Raw genomic sequence first — 6351 nt, 5'->3', positions numbered from 1 at the left:
TGGGCCTAATAAAGGGAAGTCTTGTAGTCCCTGACTGGAATACCGGGGGTAGTACGCCATCCTTACACTTTTTCGCGCCTCCACCTCATGAGGTTGATCTGGGTGTTCCGTGTGACAGCATCCCCGCTATCCGCACGCCTCTGTGTCTCCAGGGACTTTTGGTTATATTGCGTCCCTCGCTCCAGCGGGACAAAGTGAAACGTCTTTCCGTGCACACCTCCTGTGCCCTGAGATATCTCCACGACCAGCGCTGTGTACACGGGGACGTGAAGCCAGCCAACATCTTCCTAGACGCCTCCGACAACGCCATCCTTGGAGACTTTGGTTGTTCTCGGATCTTACCTGATGGAAAAAACACCGTGAGTCGGTGGAGAGGAACTCTTGGATACCTTGGATCTGAGTTTTTCCTTGGATGCAAATTCGACCCTTTTTTGGTAAGTTTTTCGTTTCGAACTTTTTAAAAACAGTTTACGGTCTCTTTATTTTGACTTTCTAAAATTTTGGCATTCATTTTCAGAAATGTAGCATTATGTATATCTTTTAAAGTTTTTTTTTTTACAAAGCAAATGAGAGAGAGAGAGAGAGAGAGAGAGAGAGAGAGAGAGAGAGAGAGAGAGAGAGAGAGAGAGAGAGAGAGAGAGAGAGAGAGAGGATGGGAGGGAGAGATAGAGAGAGATATATATAGAGAGAGATAGAGATAGAAAGAGAGGGAATGTTTTACGGAGCGGGTTGTCCCAGCACGTGTGACATGTATTTACTTGGCCTAATGTCGTGTCTTGTTGTGCGTTTGCGTGAGTGCACCTTTAAGTCTAACTTTTGTAACGTCTACTGCCATTGTTAACGACCAAGACATATTCCTCCCTGCGAGATGAATAAATATTGTCATTGTCATTGTCATTGTGACATTAATGCAACATGATTTCGTCATAATATTTCCTACTTTCGTGTATCTTTTCCTTTATTTCGTTAAAGTTGCCTTTTATTTTCTCTCTTAGTCTTATATAATTTAAGAAATTTAAAATAATTTAAGATGTTTATAGCAATCTTTTAAGCCAGGGTTCCGACATCTAATATCTCCCTACCTACTTTTCTCTTCTCAGATGGACGCATACGCACTGGGAGCCACGCTGTGGTCACTGGTTTTCAGACTCAAACCAGCAGACCTGGATCTACTGGACGCTGTGAGGAATTCTTCTCTGCCTGAAATGTACAGGTAAGATAACAATAGATTTTGTTTCAGCTACTAATGCCATTTTTCAGTACTATGTATTGCATATTGGAATACCTACTAGCTTAGACTTTGGTTTTAAGTTTTGGGGTGGTATTATTATTGATTATAAAAAATAGATCCAGTAGGAATTTATGTTTGTACTTTGACATCAAAATGCCGCCTTAAACAAGATGTCCGCACGAGGATTAGATAAAGTTATATTTATACTTTTTATAAACTTTAGATTTTCCAGTGTTTTACTATTCGGGACATCTCTCACATCAAAAGCTTTGTACTATGAAGTAGTACATTCCCAATTTGAGTGTACGAAACTATTTTATAATTACCAGCTTGTATAACTTTACTTCCAGCTACATTCAGTTGATGTTTGACACTCAAAGAACTATGAATGTATTTTGTACTGATATTTATAAAATATTTTCTAACCTCAATCTGTTTGTTTTTTTCCTCCACAGAAAAGTTCTGAAAGGACTTTTGCGCAGAGATCCTCAGAAGCGACTGTCTGTTCCCGGCCTCTTGGAGTTCTTGTCTACTCGTGAGAAGCTCAGGGGAATTATGGAGGGTTTGTGAGAAACACGGACCGTTGGTAGTCGCAACCTTTTTTCTTTTTATAAACTAACTTAATACTAATATCTATTTCTTATTAACAAATTAATATAACACATTCCGACACCGAGATTTTAAACTTCTTGCTAACTTCATTTTTAATTACAGATTTGGTACCATCTTTGAGTTTAAACAATGACATTATATTTTCAAAATATTAACGGAAACTTAAAAACGTACTTACTAACATTAGATACAAAGTAACGAGTATCAACTTAATATATTCCACAAAATAAAAGTCACTAAATCAAATGAATAACAGACTAAAAATTTATTCAGAAAAGAGCACCAAGTAATGAACACTAACTTCAATATAATAATATTAACTAATTAACAATAATTATCCAATTAACTGAATAACGCTTGCTATAAAATACCAGCTGACCAATTCTAAAACACTAGCTAACCATCATTACACCTTATTTAACAAACTCAAGTTGTAAAACATTAGCTGTCTCCATCACCCACTGACAAACCTGCGCCCACTACTAACTAATCAGTGCCAACAATTAAAGAACTTTTATTAACCGTTTACAAACCAAAATTAACCTCTAAACTACTACCATTAACCATTTTTAACAATCTAATTAACTAATACTAATCACTAACTAACCAACTCTAATCACTAATTAACTAACACTAACTCCCCCAGACGTGAGCGCTCGGTAGCGCCGTCTTTTTAATCAGGCCTCAGTGTACTGTGTACTCTGTGACGGTCCCAAGCCCGTGAAAACTGAGAGGGAAAAGACGTGTTCAGTGATGAAGAGAACTGTAGCGATGAATATATATATATATATATATATATAACGAAATGCACCTATCAAAATAAACATTTTTCTCTTTGCCCAGTCATTATTGATGTTAATTGTTATTCAGCTTTGAAATAATATATCTTCCTAGACAACTAGTTCTTAAACTCTTTCCAAACACTACTCTCCTTTTTCCAATTTTGAACTTCATAGATTTTTTCTTTTTACATGTATCCATTCTGTTTATTGTTACTTTTATAACTACAGCAATACAAGAAAGAAAGAATTAAAACCTTCTTAACAAAAGTAAAGAAACTACGATAAGCAGTAGCCAGCTCTTGGAGTTACGCTTTGGGATGAGGGTTTACAACAGAACTTGTCCTTTCTTTACTTGTTACAAAATGTAGCAGCCTTGTTTGTGTGTCATATCGTTGAGCATTATCAGAATGTTAATAGGGTGAATCTAATATTCTCTACCGACACAGCCATTATCTAGGTGTGCCTATCTGTGTGTTTGTTTGTTGGCTCCAAAAACCCCCCAAAAAGACCATTTTGAACACATCTCAAGTCACGCCGGAAATAAGAGCGCCTTTTCAGTCACTCCAAGGATAAATTAATGTTTGGTAACAAAAAAAAAAAGAAAAAAAAAGAATAGATTTAATCGCTACAAATCCAAACCCTGCATTCCCCCAAATATCCCCCCCCCCCCCACCAACGCTCCTTTATTCCCATTAAAACGCAAATTTACCCCCCCCCCCCTTTTCTACCCTCACACTTTCCTCTCCTCGACACCCTTTATGTCCTTACACCGCTCATTGTTACACCCCCCTCCCATATCCCTTCTATATTCTCCTTCTTATTAACAGAGAACGACAAGAAAAACAAAAACAAAACAAAAAACAAACAAACAACAAAAGCAACAACTACAAAGAGTGGCCAGGCTCCCCACATTCTACGACTCGAGAGTTAAAAAAGAAAACAAAGGAATTTTCAAAGAAACGTGAACACAGCAGAAATGTTGCAGTATTCCCCAAGGGGAACCGAACAATGGCCAACCACAACACTCTCAGCTCAGTCGCTCGTCTTGGGATCTTACAATGGGGGAATAAAAGGCGTGGCTTAAGATATGAGGACCGTCCTCTTCCATGTTTGTAGCCACTCGTGATCTGACTTATTTGTTCAAAGGATGTCGTTAAAGGCTCATAGGCTATTTCTGCCTATCATGTCGCCACTTTTGTAAACGTTCATTATCTGTGTTAAAATAACAAGAAATCATGACTATCTGTTCACAAACTTCTTTTTTTTCAATATGTGTTTGTTAGTCTGATTGCATAATTCACGGGTTCTTTCCGTTTTCTTTTACTCAAACAATAATGCTTAGATTTTGATTGCATTTTTTGTCTTTAATTTTGTGCATACGTCAGTGTTGAAAGAGGGTTGTGTCATCAATATATTTTCATGAGGCCTCATTTTTTTTACAGAACATCCCTAATTCAAAATTGGTGCCTGTCTTCCCACAGCATCAATTTCTTCGAAAAAAAATAGGTAAGAAAGGCTGGTCGCTGTGTGTGTGTGTGTGTGTGTGTGTGTGTGTGTGTGTGTGTGTGTGTGTGTGTGTGTGTGTGTGTGTGTGTGTGTGTGTGTATGTGTGCTTTGGGAGGACTGCCTTTTGCTGTCTCTACTGGGTGACTGCCCTTTGCTGTCTGGTGGTCTCTACTGGGTGACCGCCCTTTGCTGTCACCGTCATTCGTGATGGAGACTTTCTGGAGAATTTCAAAATGAAGTTTGTGCGTGTCCTTCCATTTGATGTTCACTGGTCACAATTGGGTGACCGCCCTTTGTTGTCAGGTGGTCACAGACGGATAACTTCCCTCTGATTTCTGATAGTTATTGTTTGATGACCGCCTTTTGATATCTTCTGGTTTCTCCTAGGTGACTGACCTTTGATGTCTGCTGGTCTCTACTGGGTGACTGACCTTTGATGTCTGCTGGTCTCTACTGGGTGACTGCCCTTTAATACCTACTGGCTATAGCGGCAGTCTTTGTGACGTAGACAATGGAAGCTGTGTCAAAGCAAGGGCGACAATCGGTGTTGATATTGTAATTATGAAAAGAAAAACTCCACGGAAAATAAACTAGTAACAAATTATGAAACTTCATTCTACTCTCAACAAATTCACCAGTCAAAGAGCTCTTTAACTCCTTTCTTTACGATGTTAACGTGTTACGTTTTCTATAAGCACCAATTAAAAACAAAGAAAACATTTTTTTAAACCGTGAAAGCAAAGCCAAGACATAGAATTTTACTTTACACAAAAAGGTTGCTCGTTTAGATCTATAATTTTTTTAATTTGGGAAAATAATTATTCTTTTTTTTTTCAAATCGTTTGCAGGAAAACATGACAAGAGTTCCTTTAACTCTGTTGCATTTTGTACATCATCTGTGAGCTTGTGGGAGTGGCTGGTCAGTGTGTGTCGGCCTTCTTTGGGGAATCCGCCCTTTGATGTCTTATGGTCATTGTTGGGTGTCCGCCCTTTGATGTCTGATGGTCATTGTTGGGTGACCGCCCTTTGATGTCTGATGGTCATTGTTGGGTGACCGCCCTTTGATGTCTGATGGTCATTGTTGGGTGACCACCCTTTGATGTCTGATGGTCATTGTTGGGTGACCGTCTTTTAATGCTTGTCGGTTCCTGTTGAGTAACCACCCTCTGATGTGGGAGACTGCCCTGTGATGTGTGACTATCAATGTTTGGTGACCGTCCTTTGATGTCTGGTGGTCACTGTGGCGGTGTCTGTGGTGTAGACAATGAAAGCCGTGTCAAATCAAGGGCCGAAGAAAGATATCAGTATTCTTTAAGACAAAAAATTAATAAAGGACAACATGTTCTTTTTAAAGAATGGAAAGACATATTTACTGTCAACCAGTTCGTCCTTCAAGAAGAATTCAACCTGTTTTCTTTCTGTGTTCATATATGACAGTTTCATACTAAGAAAAAAGAAGTGAAAATTAAAAAAAATATATATCAAAGTAAAACACCACAATCAACAACAACATCAAAAATTTCAAGAAAACTAGTACAAATGGCTGGTCATAATATCATGTGTCGCCTTTCTTTGAAGAAGCTGCCCTTCCATGTCTGATGGTCATTGTTGGGTGACCACCCTGTGATGATACTGGACAGGTTAACAACATGGTTGGGAACAGCAAGAACGACAGACACCATCGCTGCAACGCAAGACAGAGTGAAGTGGAGGTCCATGATCGCCCAAGCCAGTCGGATGATGACGCTCAAACGTGGGAATTGTTACTAGTATGAAGTATAAAGGACAGTGGACGACGCATTTCTCCTTGCCTGAGATATGGTTAGAAATGTCCCTGATTACATAAAATGATACAAAGCCTTCCGGTGTGGAATGTAGGCTTATACAAATATCATCATCATCCAGTGCCAGATCTGCGACAGACATCGGCGATCATGGTTCTCCATTCATTCCTCTGCTTGGATGCTCTTAAAAAAGCTACGTTTCCCTGATCTTTCCCCGTTACCCATAGGTTGCTCTGGGCCTACTTCTGCCTCGTTTGCCTTCAGTTTTGCCAGTGAGAGCTAGATGTTCAAGACCCTTATGTCTATTCAGGTGTCCCAAAAACTGCATTTGTCGTTTCATGATCGTTTTTAACAGTGAGCGTCCCACATGGGCTTCATCAAGCACTACCTCATTTGATTTCTTTTCCTTCCACGACACTCTTAGCAGTCTCCTTAG

This window comes from Aplysia californica, unplaced genomic scaffold (genome assembly GCF_000002075.1).
Source record: "Aplysia californica isolate F4 #8 unplaced genomic scaffold, AplCal3.0 scaffold00436, whole genome shotgun sequence".
NCBI classification, from domain to species: domain Eukaryota; kingdom Metazoa; phylum Mollusca; class Gastropoda; order Aplysiida; family Aplysiidae; genus Aplysia; species Aplysia californica.
This window is presented reverse-complemented; position numbering follows the sequence as displayed.